This window comes from Leptonychotes weddellii, chromosome 7, assembly GCF_054177405.1.
Source record: "Leptonychotes weddellii isolate Sample4059 chromosome 7, ASM5417740v2, whole genome shotgun sequence".
In the NCBI taxonomy this organism is placed as follows: Eukaryota; Metazoa; Chordata; class Mammalia; order Carnivora; family Phocidae; genus Leptonychotes; species Leptonychotes weddellii.
The window spans coordinates 52,096,370-52,113,465 of NC_138375.1; the positions used below are offsets into that span (position 1 = coordinate 52,096,370).

At 35.3% G+C, this 17,096-nt stretch overlaps 1 protein-coding gene across 1 annotated transcript in view; it reads left to right on the forward strand.

Annotated features, from left to right (window-relative positions):
• The window catches only part of TENM2 (teneurin transmembrane protein 2), a 1,103,161-nt gene that overhangs the window by 383,752 nt on the left and 702,313 nt on the right, over positions 1-17,096 (forward strand). The window lies entirely within an intron of this gene.

The window sequence follows — 17,096 nt, forward strand, 5'->3', positions numbered from 1 at the left end:
AGTACCATGCTGTCTTGATGATGACAGCTTTGTAATAGAGCTTGAAGTCCGAAATTGTGGTGCCACCAGCTTTGCTTTTCTTTTTCAACATTACTCTGGCTATTCGGGGGTCTTTTATGGTTCCATACAAATTTTAGGATTATTTGTTCCATTTCTTTGAAAAAAGTGGATGGTATTTTGATGGGGATTGCATTGAATGTGTAGATTGCTCTAGGTAGCATTGATATCTTCACAATATTTATTCTTCCAATCCAGGAGCATGGAACATTTTCCATTTCTTTGTGTCTTCCCCAATTTCTCTCATGAGTATTTTATAGTTTTCTGAGTACAGATTCTTTGCCTCTTTGGTTAGATTTATTCCTAGGTATCTTATGGTTTTGGGTGCAATTGTAAATGGGATAGACTCCTTGATTTCTCTTTCTTCTGTCTTGTTGTTGGTGTATAGGAATGCCACTGATTTCTGTGCATTGATTTTATATCCTGCCACTTTATTGAATTCCTGTATGAGTTCTAGCAGTTTTGGGGTGGAGTCTTTTGGGTTTTCCACATAAAGTATCATATCATCTGCAAAGAGTGAGAGTTTAACTTCTTCTTTGCCAATTTGGATGCCTTTTATTTCTTTCTGTTGTCTGATTGCTGTGGCTAGGACTTCTAATACTATGTTGAATAGCAGTGGTGATAGTGGACATCCTTGCCGTGTTCCTGACCGTAGGGGGAAAGCTCTCAGTTTTTTCATCAATGTCACCTTTTTAAATTTTAATAAATCGATCCAAGCAAACCCTTCCTCCCCGATTTTGGAAGATCTATTTTATTTTATTTTTATTTAAATTCAATTAGCCAACATATAGTACATCATTAGTTTCAGATGTAGAGTTCAATAATTCATAAGCTGCATATAACACTCCATGCTCATCACATCAATTCATGGAGGCTCTACTTTAGACTCATAGTCAAACCAAGTTTTTATGGAGCTGGTCCCTAAACCTGTTATGTCTTTTATTTCAGCAGTGTTGTTTCACTCTTCAAAGCCATTCTCTGTCTTCTCTTTCCTTTTCTGATCAAATGTCCAGCTGTCTGATTAATGCAAAGCTGTGATCAACCCTCCAACTTTACTTTCACTCTTTCCACTCCCTAAATCAACGCTCATTACTTTATTATATACATTTTTATGTAAGGTGTTTGAGACTTGGGGGCCAGGGGGGCATAGCTAATTTAAACTTAAAAATAAACATTTGGGAGTTTATATATTATTGTTATTTACTAATTGAAATAGTACATTTTACTCTGGGAAATTTGGAAATATAGGAAATAAGAGTTAAGAGTAACTCATTACTTGCACAATGCAAAAATCTTTACCTTTTTTTTTAAGTTGAAAGCACATAATTAAAAAATATTAAGAACATAATGTATATGCAGTTTTGCATCCTCCATCTTTCTCACTTAACAAACCTAAAGTATAAATGTGACAGTGTCATGGTAGAAATTCAGTCTTTAGGGAGGAGGGTAAGATAGGGTCTGAGACAGTAGAGAAGAAGGAGGGGAAGGAAGAGGAGATGAGGAGGAGGATGGTGGCAATTTGCAAGTTGAGCTAAATGTGTGTGTACCTTTACCAATAGAATAACACCCTCTCCTCCCCCATCCACCCCCCGCCCCTGCTTTTTTTTTTTTTTTGGTGTTTGGCAATGAAGTAATTTGAAAAACTCCACAAGATTGTGTGAGGCACTAAAATCTGTCAAAAGCCAGGTGTCTCCAGGTTTGACAAGTACTTTATATTAGAGTTAAGAACAAACTATTGCAAAAGTAAGGGCAGTGAAGTTGATAGCATGCTTTCGTTTAGTGTTCAGGTTCGTTTTGCTTTTCCTTTGCAAAGTTAATTTGGGAACTTCTTCACAGAACTTACTTTACATGCTTAATATGGAACAGAAGCAGTTTCTGTCAAATGAAAGCAATACTTGAGCTCTTCTAATGAAAATTGTTAAAGTGCAGAGTATTACTATTCTGTTATTAGGGTTATATTAGGCAACTGGCATTATTCATTATTTCCAAATAAAGTGAAATGTGGACCCCCATGCATGAAGATATTTATTACTTATTGATATTTAAAGGTTGTTAAATTAATCTTATTTAAATTACTCCTACTGCCAACCACTGTTACAATAATTTATTATATAATATTACTTGAGGGTTTTCTTTTACTTTAATATAAAACTTGCAAAAGCAATATATTGCCTGTAGATTTTTTCCTACAGTTCATTGTAACTGTGACTAATTCATCACAGCTGTTTAGACATGCAAAATCTATAATACTTCACAATGTTGATTTTCTGTTTCTGTTTTCTAAGACTGGAGCTTGATTTGAAACCATATAATGAAAAATTACATGCATCTCACTGGAAGAAATATTGCTTTAACCACTTGGAACTAGAAGACCAGGAACAGCCATGTGATTCTGTAAAGGAAGGTTGTGTACATGCAAGTCTGATAACTTCTCTGAACTTCGTTATATCTCTCCAGAATACTGAGAATAGACCTGCCTTTAGTTGTTCAGTTTGGATCCAGAATTAATGTCTAATATCATTGAGTTATCTTTCCTGTTATTGGCAAGTCTCTGTTAGGTGGCTTAGAGTTTCTTCCAAAATAGAATTCCTCCCCCACAATATCTAGGGACCTGGTATTCTCTTTGTGGGTTACCATGCCTCCTCCCTCTTCTGCGTTCCTTCCTTTTCTTCTTTCTCCTTTTTCATAGAAGACATTATACTACTTTCAGTTACCACTGTTCAAAGAGGTTGGGCAGAGGCAAAAAAAAAAAAAAAAGTGATAGTTTCTGTCTTCCCGCATCTTAGCAGATATTATAATGGGTTAAAGAGAAAAATAAATCAAGGGTAAAGTGAGACTTTGCTTTTATTGGTGGGGATGGATTGTATCTATTCCATTAGCATGGATGATTGAATGCTGCCTCAGTATCATTGTGTTTGATATTCAAACTGATGCTATCATTTTCTTTGTGATGATTGAAAGCTGCCTCAGTATCATTATGTTTGATATTCAAACTGATGTTATCATTTTCTTGGTTTGCATGGGGAAAAGACTGATGAATTATTAGTTACATCAAATCTTTAACATGTGCAAATTAGTCAAATGCAAAATATGTTTATAAAATTCATGGTTATTATTCTACCATTAGTATTATTTTTGAGGCTTCATGCAAGAGCAGAAGAATATGTGATGGTCTTAGCTGCTACTTGATTATGTAGAGTTTAAATATATAAAGCACAGGGACCCCAGAAAAACAAGGGATGCATATGGGTACAAGGAAAACTCGACAAAGAATACCTTGTCAACCAAACTGTTGTTATACAGAAGTTAATGGAAATAGAGTTGAAGAACGCAGGTAAACGTGTTCCTTAAAAAAAGTCAATTTATTTGGAGTCTGGATATTTTATAATGTACATAAAAGACAGGAATGGTACAAACAGGGTATCCAGTCATTCATTCTTCCAAAAAATACTCATTTACTAAGGAAATATAGCAATGCATAAAATAGAACCTGTCTTTGTCTTCGTGGAGCTAGAAATGGCAGACATGAATTTAAAAAACACAGAAGATGTATACTCACTAGTTGTGATAGGTCCTGTGAAGGAAAATTAAGGGGGTGACGAGAAAGTATTAAAGGGGGCATAGCCTATATGACCTTGGACAAGGGAAATCTGTTTGAAGAAATTGATATTTAAGCACCAGCTTAAAACATGAGTAGGAATTGACCAAGGGACCAGAGAAAAGAAAAGCATTCCAGATGGAAATGTCAGCATGGCAATGATTTACTCTGATACGAGTGCCTTAAAAGAGCGTTCACTTTTTATGTATTGTGTGCTTTGTCCTGTGCTTTTAGAGTAGCATATAGTCTTTCCCATGGATCCTCTAGCAAGACTCCATGTAAGACTGAATTGACTGTCCTATAGAAAGAACAGTGCGATACATGCAAATAATTTCATGCACTTGCACTTACTCTTTCTACCTATCTACAAACACCTTCATGGTTCTTTGAAGAAGGTTCCACTGTGAAGGACATGGAGAGGACTGCTTTAATGACAGCTTACTTTGTGAAAGTTGGTCATTGGTCCAGGCTGGAATACAAAATCAGAAACCACATGTCAATACTTTTCGAAAAGGAAAATAATTTGGTATCTTACTGTTACAAATATGCTGATGTCTTAAGTCATATTTAAAGCTATTTTTAGTAAAGAAGACTCAGCAATCGAGTCAAATTTGCTGGCATAGAGTTCATGTGGTGTAATCACACTTAAGTGTTGCTTGACTTCTGGTCCATTTCTTGATGCTCAGTCCCAACATTAAGGTAAGAGAGTGTGGAAAGAAAAAGGTAACTCCAAAACTATCAGTTTAGTAGTTTTGCTTCACTGCATTCTTGCTTAATTTCTAGTTGTAGAACATGAGTGCTTGTATATTTAGGATCATTCTTAAATGGCACATAGAAGTATTTGCTGTACAGTATTTAAAGATCTTTCTAAAGATGAGTTTCTGGTTTTGAAAATTATCTATCATCTAGTGCCTGCTTTTTAAACGTGTCTAAATTAAATAAATCCAAATTAATTTGTTTGTGAATGTTCTATCTTCACTCACATAATTAGTCATCAGACTCAAACAACTTTTCTAGTGTAAAATGTCAGTTAATTATTAATACATATTATTAAAGCAAAACAAGTTGCCAGAAGCATTTTTTGAATTTGTAATTGGATTTCTGTATGTTGTTCTTAAGTATAAGATCTCAACTATCAGCTTTCTTAATGGTAAACTAATTTTAAGTATGCCATGCTTTCAGATAAGCAGAATAGCACCTACCTCTCAAGAAATCAAAAGAGAAAAATTAATTCAGTCTTATTCTTAAACTGTATTATTCCCAAGGAGTTTTAATTATTTACTTTTCTTAGAGTATCTCATTGGCCATGAGATGTAGTGTCAATGCTTCGTGTCACTGCTCACTAAAGATAAGATTTCTCATCTTTTGATAGTACTCTATCAACATGAAAGCTATAGTGTGTTTACTAAAATATTAAAAATGCAATGTAATCCAGCAAAGACACCTAAGAAATATATGGTGGAATATACATCTTTTACACAAAATTCCCAACCTCTATAAAAATTAGGACATAGGTTGCTGCGATGCTCCCAGAAATACCTGTCACCACTACATACCTTCAATTCAGGATGAAGGTAGGCATCCCATCCCCAGCCTGGGCCGAGTGACATCATGCAAACTGTGACATTAGTGTCACAAGTAATAATGGCTTCCCCTTCAGTCCTGTCAAACAATATCAGGTTGCTAAGCTCTAACTTCAATTGCAGAACTCAATGAAAACTAAAAGAAAAAATAAAGAGGTTGCCGTGGATAGGTTAGTGAGTGATTCACCAACAAATAACAATTACCATAGGAGTGATATGGAATCTGAATTATTTTTTAAGAAATCCATAAAGGTTTTTTTTCTGGATTTTATTTTTCTTTCTACTATAAAATTAGAACTTGTCACTCCACTATGGAGATCTGACAGTTAAATAATAGTTTGCAAATGATTAGTAGAATGAGAAATTACTGCCCATAGAAAGAGCTCTGTGACTCAGCAGATAAAGATACGCAACTCAAATCTGCGAAGGAAACCCCACTGAACACGCAGGAAAATAAAGGCAGAAATAATGTTTTCTATTGATGTACTCATGCCAGTTTGTTAAACTTCCCTTAATTATCAGAATAATTTTCACTTGAAACTTAAAACCAATTGGGCACAACATATTTCACTTGAAGCATTTTCCTTCTTTGAGAGGGGATGAGTGAATTACATACATTAAAATGGCTCTCCACACCCCTTTTCTTTCCTCCGATTTTCTTTAATGGAAAAGGGAGACTGGTAATATCCAGCTATCCTGCTAGTACAGCTCCAAGTACAAAGAAAGGACAGTAGGGGTGGTGATTTTAATTATCTATGTAAATTAAACTATGTGCTACAGTCCTGTGATTGAAACTCATTACTTTAACTTTATTGTTTAGTTATGAGTGTAAACCTCAGCTCAATTAAATTATAAACCAGATCCTGATGGCTCCACATATTCACAGAATTTGAAGGAAAAAAAAAATACAGTCAGGACAAGGGAGTACTTCAGCTGTCTTTTATATGTTATCATGCAAACATACCACTAAAAGGCATAGACTGACAGGACAATTTAAACTTTTTTGTCACCTGATACAATGTGATAGAAATATGCCAATATTAGGAGCTGTTTCTTACAAATTAAAAAAAAAAAAGTTATGGTAGATGTTTCCTTTTTGTTTTGCCAACTCTACTAAACAAAGAGTGTTCTCGTGACCCTCTCTCTCAAAATTATGTATGAATTAGAACCTCAAGCTCATTTTCCCCTAATACCTGACATATCTTTTAGTATTTTAAGGTGTACTGTTTCTCATTGTGACACGTAAAGGTCATTCTTCTTGTCTATATTTTTGCTACCTCAGGGAATTATCCATAACTGTCAGATTGTGTAAGCTCCATTGACTGTAGACTAATTGTCCTTAAATTAAATATATTAAAATTTCTAATTGTGGGGAGAAGCAATGCTGTATTTCCCCTTGAGTCATTGTTGGATCAGTTTCCTCACATGGGAGATATACTTAGAGATAGTTTTACTTCACTTGAAATAATTGAAGACATTCAAAATTCCAAATTTATTGGATTAACTTGAAAAGTTGTTTTTACTCTGCAGATATATTTCAAATACGAGGTTTAAGGTAGATGCCTTTAATTAACACTTAACACATTTACTTTTGGTCGATTCTTTCTTGGAACTATATTTCTTATGCCAATCATCACGTTTTGACTTGCAACAGTTCTACACTTGAGAATCTAGTAATTTGGAATTTAATGGGTAATTAATTAATAATAATAAATTAATTAATTAATTTTCCTTTTCTAGCAGAGGTCATTATTATTTGTGATCATAGTAATAATAGTAAGAGTGAACATTTATTGAGCACTTACCATGTGCCAGGAACCATGCTAAGCACTTCACAGGCATTGCCTCACGTGGTTTTAACTGTAACACTGTTACATGAAGATATTCATTATTGATCATCCTATTCTAGGCCCAGGAATGGGGCTTCAAAGCTATTAACTGGCAAAACAAGGATCAGATCTGAGTCTGACTCCCAAGGATAAATAGAATGAAAGAATAACATATCACACACCTAAAATACAAATGAGGGCACTAAAGAATGATATTGAACTATCATCATATTTTTCTGCCTTTCCACTATCAACATATTTTTCACTAATTTATTTTTATTAGGTTTTTTATGGTTTTATTGAGATATAACTGACATACAACATTGTGCAAGTTTAAGGTATACAGTGTGCTGACTTAATTTACTTACATACTGCAAAATAATTACCATCCTAGTGTTAGCTAACATCTGTATCAAGTCACCTAGTTATTCTTTCTTTTCGTGGTGAGAACATTTAATATCTACTCTCCTAGCAACTTTCAAGTATACAGTACAGTATTGTTAACTATAATACCATGTTGTACATTAGATCCCTAGGACATATTCAACTTATACCTGGAAGTTTGCACTCTTTGACCAACATCTCCCCATTTACCCCATTTCCTGCCCCTGGTAACCACCATTTACTCTCTGTTTCTATGAGTTCAACTTTTTTGGATTCCACATATAAGTACTATCATACAGTATTTGTCTTCTTCCATCTGACTTACCTCACTTAGCATAATACACTCCAGGTCTATCCATATTGCTGTAGATGGCAGGATGTGCTTCTTTCTAATGGCTAAATAATATATATATACACACATACTGTATATATGTATGTGTGTATATACAGTATACCATATATATCTCACATCTATACATATGTATGTATATGTGTTTGTGTATGTGTGTATATAATGTATATTTGTGTGTGTGTGTGTGTGTGTGTATCTTACATCTTCTTTATCCATTCAAAGGCAGGTCAGTATGTCATGTAAATTTGCATCCAGAGCCTAGCACAGCACTTGGCACAAATAGGCTCTCTATAAATATTTGTTGGAGTTAATTTAATTGATGTTTATTTTTAATATGTACTGAGATATAAAATGTATTTGCTCAGTTTGGAATGTGCTCTATTAATGCATTAGTAATGCAGCCTCCAAAGTTTACAAGTTAATGACTTTCGTTTTCTTGTGTCTTCTAAATGCAACAATATGCTTGCTTATCTTTCCTAAAACAATTTGCCATGTACCCACTACTATGAATTTCTATGAAATAATGTCTATGAGTGGGCCTGTGGCACCTTGTGATGCAATTAGTGAATTTCTAATTTATACAGAAACAAGCTATCACTAATTTGTAGAACTCACCTTATTCCCTTTGAAGATGACATTGCTTCTGGAAGGACACTTTGAATGAGAAGGGAAGTAGATATAGAGGATCGGCATTTTATGTCTTATGTTTTATGTTTGTGTTTTGTGAATATTTCTTGATAATTATTTTCCCCAAACTGTTATTATAGGGGAAAATATCCAATGTTTATTAAAAGAAAAGATGTTTATGATTTAGCAGAGTTTAGTTGTTATTGTTGTTGTTTTTCTTCTGGACTAGGGGACTCTGTCTCTGATCACAACTATGTCTCTTAAATTATAATTGCAATACTTTCAATGTATTGTTACATACATATATAGCCCTCAGTCCCATTATGTTTACAAATACAAATACTAAATCATTGCCTTTCTTCATCTTTGATTTTAAGATGAAATGGATTCCAAGTAAAGTACTCTGTAGGAAGGGAAAAAAAGAGAGAAAGAGAAATGGTGTTGGGGAAGGAGATGGTATCATATTTGAACATGGCATCAGCTCCTTCTTGCTTCCATCCCTCCTTTCTTCTACATTTTGTTCTGCATCATTTTTTTCCACATTTACTGAACATATTCTATAGTTGAGGCACTGTGATAAGGGATTAGCATAAATTCCAAGATAAATAAAAATAGCCCTATTTCCTTATCTAATCCACAATGTAGTAACAAGGAGACAAAACATAGCCAAAGACAATATTAGCTGTCTTCCAAGGAGGAGAGAGAAAAAATTGGGAATTCAGAACTAAAGAGTGGGAATTTAGAACTTTGATTTTGGAGACGTTCAAAGGGTAAGGCAAAATTCCAGTGAGAAAATAAAATGTGAGGTGGGCCTTGAGGAAAGAGTAGGGTTCGTGTACTCCTGACAGGGGGAGATGCCAGGAGCCATTGCACACTGGCCCGCTCCTTCTTCTCTGCTCTAGAATAGAACCGGCTTCTTTCTAATCACCGCCAACTGCTAAGCAAACTTGGTGCCTCTTTGCAACCAATTCCAATTAGAGGACTTGCCATAAAAACAGCCTTAAGGACTCTGCCATTAACCAGGTTTGTGGCAGAGAGGAATTCATTCTTGCTGAACCTCAGTTTTCTCCTTTATGAATAAGAGAAATGGACAAGAATTGGGATTGCAAGTACCAGCTCCAACCCATTAGTCATGACTGCCTGATATGCCTGGTAGCCTGTGATGTTACCATTAGGAGGCCAAACCTAAATCAAATAAAAGAGATTGATGATCAATTAATTATGTCTGCCTTTGGCATAGAGTGAAGGAGTGATGGTACATTTGCCGTATATATCCAACCACACATTTAATCAGCTCAACTAAAGTGAGATTCCACATTTGGGGTCACAAAATACCAAGGAAAACCTTTATTTCAAACTTTCTCCATGAGGAGTGAGATTTGAGGTAGAATTTCTCAGTTTAAGCAATTTGTAAAGGCAGTCTCAGAAAGTCATTATCAGCCTTTATAGACAACACACCTAGATTTTATTTATTTTATTTTTTTATTTATCTTTTTGATGTAGTGTTCCATGATTCATTCACCCAGTGCTCCATGCAGAACGTGCCTTCTTTAATACCCATCACCAGGCTAACCCATCCTCCCACCCCCCTCCCCTCTAGAACCCTCAGTTTGTTTCTCAGAGTCCGTAGTCTCTCATGGTTCATCTCCCCATCCGATTTCCCCCCCCCTTCATTCTTCCCCTCCTGCTATCTTCTTCTTCTTTTTTTTTTCTTAACATATATTGCATTATTTGTTTCAGAGGTACAGATCTGTGATTCAACAGTCTTGCACAATTCACAGCGCTTACCAGAGCACATACCCTCCCCAATGTCTATCACCCAGCCACCCCATCCCTCCCAGCCCCACCACTCCAGCAACCCTCAGTTTGTTTCCTGAGATTAAGATTCCTCATAGCAGTGAGGTCATATGATACATGTCTTTCTGTGATTGACTTATTTCGCTCAGCATAATACCCTCTAGTTCCATCCAAGTCGTTGCAAATGGCAAGATTTCATTTTTTTTTTTTTTTTGATGGCTGTAAAGCAAAGCTGAAATACTGAGCACTTGGGACATGTGAGCCTTTGTTTTAGAAAGAGTTTACACAGACAGGTAACCCCAGAATTGGATTGGGAGGCTCTAGATTTGAAAGTCCTTAAATATCATTTGGATTTGTTTATAAATAACTCAAGAGATATCTTGATGATTGGATTACTAGGTAATACAAGGACTGTGACATGAAAATACAGAAAATGCCCTTGAGAGTATGCATACTTGTGTGTTCAGATGGTTGGATGTATCCAACAAGAGATCTCTGATATAGACTGAGATATATGTGTGAGTTGCTAGAAGAATTTGGCATGGCCCACATAGCTATTTTGGCAATTCTAAATCTTGCTTATTTAAATTATGAGTTTCATCAGCACTGTTTCAAAATAGTTCATTTAAAATTAATACCCCGACACCAGATGCTAAGGTACATGATGGTGCTTAATAAGCATCTTTATATTACTTTATACAGATTACAATCCCTATACTTCCAGGGACACACTGAAATCACTGGCTGTAATGGATTTACAGCATGAACACTATCAGTTCCTCTAAATAAGCAGAAAGAAAGAACATCTTTTGTATATGTTTGTTTTCCTTTTACTGATGTTTCTTTGGCAGTATATTTAGCCTCCTAACTACACCTCTTAGGTTTAGAAGAGGGCTGAGATTTATTACAAAATTATTTTTTAAAATATAGTTTATCCATTGCCCTCTAGTGACACCAATGTCAGAATTACCTATGGAACTCCAGGAAATGCAATTTAATTTTTCCTGTGCCTGGGCCTTTCTGGTGTCTGTTTTTATGAAGTAGTTTTCTTGTGTTTTTTCCCTTTTATAATTTCTAAATGGATAAGTTGCTGTATTGCACCTTCCATCGAAGCAGGGATATTAAGAGCGACCACACGACACTTCTAGTTGTCAGTGCTCTTAAATTATAATTGATTAGGACACGAATAAAGAATTGATAGGGGATTGGATTTTGAAGGAAAATGGGACTAGGTGTACCTGGTTTGAAGATATGATTTTATTGTGGAAGAGTTGAAACACAAAGGTTTCCCCAAAGTCTCATTTTTCATAGACATGAGATAAAATCTGTAACTCTCATTCCACTGGGGTTTAGGCCATTTGTTGGCTTTAATTTAATTGGATAGAAAGCAAGGAATAATGGTTTACTTTGAGCTCTCTTTTATCTTCCTTAGTAACATGTCACTTACATGACCCGTGGACTCAGAGTTTCTGAAAATACCTCTTTAAAGTATGCCTGTACTTACTGGGCACTAAAATATGTTTTACTTTGAGATGTTCAGAGGCAATAAAATATAGAATATTATTTCAAATAATAGAGTAAAACTCAGTGAAAGGAAAGTAAACAGCAATAACTGAGGTAATGAAAGTGAAGCTTGCTTCCCGAAAGTTAAAGTGCTTTTTTATAGTAGACATAGAAATGCCTTAGGAGCCTGTTTGGTAGGAAACACTTAACTATGTAGATCTTCTGTGAGAGCTCATTACTATGTTTCTAAATTTTTGTTTTGGCATGTTGTGCTCTGTCTTTGATATCATGTCTTTAGCAGAATCCACTGGAATGGCCACTTTAGAGCAGGTGTGCTTGACTGGATGAACTGAACACACATTTTTTATCTGCTCTAATGAAGTGCACTTATTCTTAGCCTGGGGTAGTCAGTGATGTTCTGTGATTCCTCTGTATCCATGCAGCAGAAGCTTTCCTGTTTCTCAAAATATCTCACCCTAGACATTCAGGAGCCACTTCTATGGGAGGAAAAGCAGTTTAGCCTTCACTGAAATCCTATTGTTAGCTTTGCTATTGAGTTGGCTGACAGTCATCATCCTGCTGACTAAGATTCTGTTCTCCTGGGTCTCACCATGGTCAAATCAATGCCATAGTTCTCTGGGAAGGAAGAATGATAAGGCATCTAAGTTTTGTCTCCTCTTTAATCGTCTACCCTCTGAGCTGTTTCTTTAAATGTCCAGATTACCTGTTCTGTAGGCTGCTGCATTATATGGCTAAGAGTAAGCGTCTAGAAAGCCTGCAGATAGGGTTCTTCCTGCTCTTCAACTCACTGACCCCATGACATTTTAGCTTATTAAATCTTAATATTCCCTTTTACTCATTCCAGAAGCTATCATTAAGTATCAATCCATGTTTAGTAGGTATTATCCAAAGTACTGGAGATATAAACACACCATTTCGACCCTACCCTTAAGAAGACAACCAACTTGTAGAGAAGCAAACAGCCAATGAGGACCATGGCCACATCAACTGCTTGGAGGAACTGTCAGGCAAAGAAGGCAATAAATGGGTCAGTGCTTCTTTTTTTTTTTTTTTCCATTTTCATTGAGAAATAATTGACATATATCACTGTGTAAGTTTAATGTGCACAGCATACTGGTTTGATTTTACATATGTTGTGAAATGATTACCAAGGTAGGTTTAGTTAACATCCACCATCTCATATAGATACAATAAAAAGAAAAGAAAAGAGAAGAAAATCTCTCCTTATGATGAGAACTCTTAGGATTTACTCTCTTACAACTTTCCTGTATATCATACAGCAATATTAATTATGGTTGGTGCTTCTTAAGCCCTCTACTGACATATGGATTTCAAGAAGTATCCATGGCAATAGTAATACTAATAGGAACCTTGTTCATCCCAGAAGAACATACAACAATGTCTTAAGGGTTTGAAATTTCATTAGAAATACTAGGATTCCCATAAAAAATAAATAATGGCAATAGTCATTTAATAAGAAATGACAAGTGATTGTTAGAAAGTAAGTATTAGAAATATCCAGAGGAATGAGACATCCCATTGCAAGTTTGGGGAAGGCTTCTGAGAGGAAGGGCCTGAATGACTGACAAGGAAACCCTATATAGGTAGCAAGCCAGGGGAAGAGCATTTCCTACAACAGGGACAACATATGCCGAAGTGTAAATGGAAGTAACTCATATGAAATGGTAAGGAAAACTGGTCCAGCATGTCTTGAAGGTAAATATTGGGAGTGAGAATTGTAAAGTTATTTTGACTCTCATTCGCATGGTACATAGTTCCTTTTAAATTGGATAGCTAATATGTCATTGGCAAAGTGCACTTAAGCCTTAAACAGCAGCTGTATTCACTTCAGACTATATGCACAGGAACAGACTTGGGAAAGTTAAAATTTTTTGACTGACTTCAAAGTGTAGACTACAAGTAAAATATCTCTGTAACACAAATAATAGGAAAGTAGCATTACTTATATCACAGCAAATCTTATAGGTAAAGTACAGCATTATTTTATTCATAGATTTTATGATTCTTAAATCAAGAGACATATAGTTTAGAAACCATATTGTAAATTGCCTTTTCATTTAGTCTTAAAATTTTTTCAGAGTTCTGTATCGTGCATAAACAGTTAGTGCTTTTATTCATGCAAGTGAATCTCATTGGAATATTTCCACGGGCTTTGGAGCCAGCACTTTGCTAAATGCTGGGGATACCAAGGTAGATATCTTCAGAGCCCTACCCTCAAAGAGCCTAAAGTCAACTGAAGAATATAAATAAGGAAACAATAGGACAAGACTTTGTTTACCCTATAAATATATGGGGAAAGTTCATTTCCAATTTTCTCATTAATTATGATTATGTGAAAGGAAATTTCATCCGTGTGAAAGTCCTGTCCTTTTGATGAACTCTCTAGTAACCTTTGCTTGCTCTGAAGTAGCTAAAATATTAGCCTAAGGACATAGATTTTTTTTCAGAAATTTTTCTTGATAATGACTGAGTATGAGTGTCAGCAAACATAACAAAATGATAGACATTGGGGAGGGTATGTGCTATGGTGAGCACTGTGAATAAAACAAACAAATAAATAAATAAATAAATAAATAAATAAATAAATAAAATAAAAATACAAAAAGCAAAAAAATGCAAATATTTGTATCTAAATTATTGATATAAATTATATACAACCATCTCTAAAGAGAGGGGGGGACATGTAGAGGGAAAGATGTTAGGAAAACCAGATATGATCTAAATTTCTGTAAAAGAAACTAGATAACAATTTCATAGTTAGTGTAAAATACCACGTAACTTAATAGCATGGTCTTTACTTCCCCACAGTGTAAGAGCTGCCTATTTGTAGACTAGTTCTTTCTTTTCAAATTCCATCATACAACTAAAACTCTAAGTACCTTTACACTTGCAGATCTTCTCTAGACATTTTAATGAAAAACAAAAGGTAGAAAAGTATGGTTTCACACACAAAAAAAACTCTATATAGAAACCTAATTAAAGAAATGGATCATTATTCCTTGATGCCATACTCCTGAGCCTTTTTTCCATCTCAAATGGCATCTCTGCATCTAGAAGAACTGTGGCTTTTGCTTGCTTGTGGTCTTGACTAGTAACTTCATGTGGCAATTAAGACACATTCTTTGTATATTTGCATATTCACAAAGACTTGGATGTCCTTTCAAATTATACCTACCTTCTCCTTAGGCTAATGCTATATTAAATTGCATTGAAATGCTAAGGCATCTCAATGTAATGATTTTCCACATCCCATTTACTTGTTGATTATCAATGAATGCTTTTTGAGTTGTGTTCCTGCTATTTTGTCTTTAAAACTACTTTCAGGGTTTTAGCATCATATTCAAGAGGCCAGTCAGAGTTGTGTGCTTGCAGCTTCATTAAAATTCTGTCCTACACATCTTCTGACTCACACTTTATAATCTATCAGAACACCTGTTTTCTTTACAATGGCCACGAGGCAGCTCAAAACACTGTGGTATTTAGCATTTAATAATGAGCACAAGATATGTATTTTTGACACTTTAAATTTTCTTTAGAAAAGTGCATGGAAAAAAGCCAAGTTTGAATGAATTATCTAAACTTTTGCAATTTCATAACATGAATTTTAAACAACTTTTAAAAAAATGTGTATCAGAAAGTGCCTTCTCTCTTTGTCAGTGGGCATTACGTTGGCTAACTAGGAAAGGATGTAGAGGGAAATAACTTTAAAATGTCACCGCATAAACTAATAGTGATATAGAAAGTATTTTAAGAAGAGTCTGTGCATTATTACTTTCCCTATTTACATACCAGGCTCACAGACACCTCATTGTAATTCTCGCTCTGAGAGGAAGCTGAGAAGCTTAATGTCACTGTTAATATCTAGATATGTTTATAATTTGGTGACTTAAGTAAGTGATGGGATATATACATATATATGTCACTTACATATATACCCCCACACACAAATATATATAAGAGCATATAGATAGATAGGTGAAAGAAAGAAAGAAAGAAAGAGGAAGAAAGATGGATGTATGTAAATACAGACACTCACACACACCCACACACACACACACACACTTTTAAGTTCAGACATTGTTAAATGGTCCTCAGTGTAATTGTATCTATTTGAAATACTTCAAGGAAGGGATAGGGAGATAATGGATGGTCTCAGAAGGGTGAAAGTCTGTCACTATATTATGTAAATGAAGAAACATCTCCCAGTGCTTATGAACTGCTATAGTTTTAAGCACTAATAGAGGACATACTGCAAGTTGATTATTGTAATCCTACAGCGTTATCTCATCAGTGAGCGGATTAAGGGAGCTCTCTCTGCTGAGGGGTCTGAATAAGCATTTTCATTTACTCCCTGCTGGGTCATTGACAAATGGAGGCTGTATCTGGGAACAGTTAAAAGCATATACAGTAAACAAACCTATAGTTTCTTGAGTAGCTTCGGTCCTTACTGGATTTGTGCTACTTTGGAAAGGCTGATGCCATCCACCCTTGCAGTCAACTGATTTCTGTTGTGCCCCCCAGAAAGCGTGGTGTGGAGGCTGTGGGAAGGGTAGGGAGGATTAAGAGGGAGAGAGTCAGGCCTGCCCTTTACAGAAATATTTTATAGTCCTATTTCTCCTGTCTTTCTATTCCTTGTTCAAATCCACATGCTCAGTAATGACATTCGCTGTCTAATGACCCTATTAGACGTGCCAATAAAACTCATCTCCCAAACGTGGATTTTTGTCTACCTCGATCAAATTCAAAACCTGCCTTTTATAGCCCTCCTTCAAAATCCCAAGAGACCACTAACTCTATTCAATTTGATTATAAGATTGGACAAAATATAATAATGATGAAAAATAGATTGGTGCAATGTTAAGTTGAATAATATAAAATTGTCATTTTTGTGAGACAAAACAGTTGAATTTTGGTAATTTCATATAGCTCAATCTGAAGTTTTCAGCTAATATATATCAGTTAACTGGGTTTTATTGAGGACAGGGGGTAAATAACATCTGACGACTGTGGGAAAATTCACACCCTCTCCACAATACTTCATATATGTTCCAGGTGCTTGTCATATAGCCTATCATTTAATCTTCTAACAATCTTAATATCAACTAAAGAAAACTAAGACTGAGTAATCATCCCAGGGTCACACAGTAAAAGCAGGAGGACCAGGTTAGAACTAAACTTTTTATGACCTTAAAGCCCACATTTATTTTATATTTTCTCAGAAACGATCCAAATGATTGAATGGTGCACCTGATTCAGGAAAGGTCAAAAGGGAAACCATTTGGAGGATGGGAGGAGAGAGGATTCTTGAGGCTTGAGAATCATAC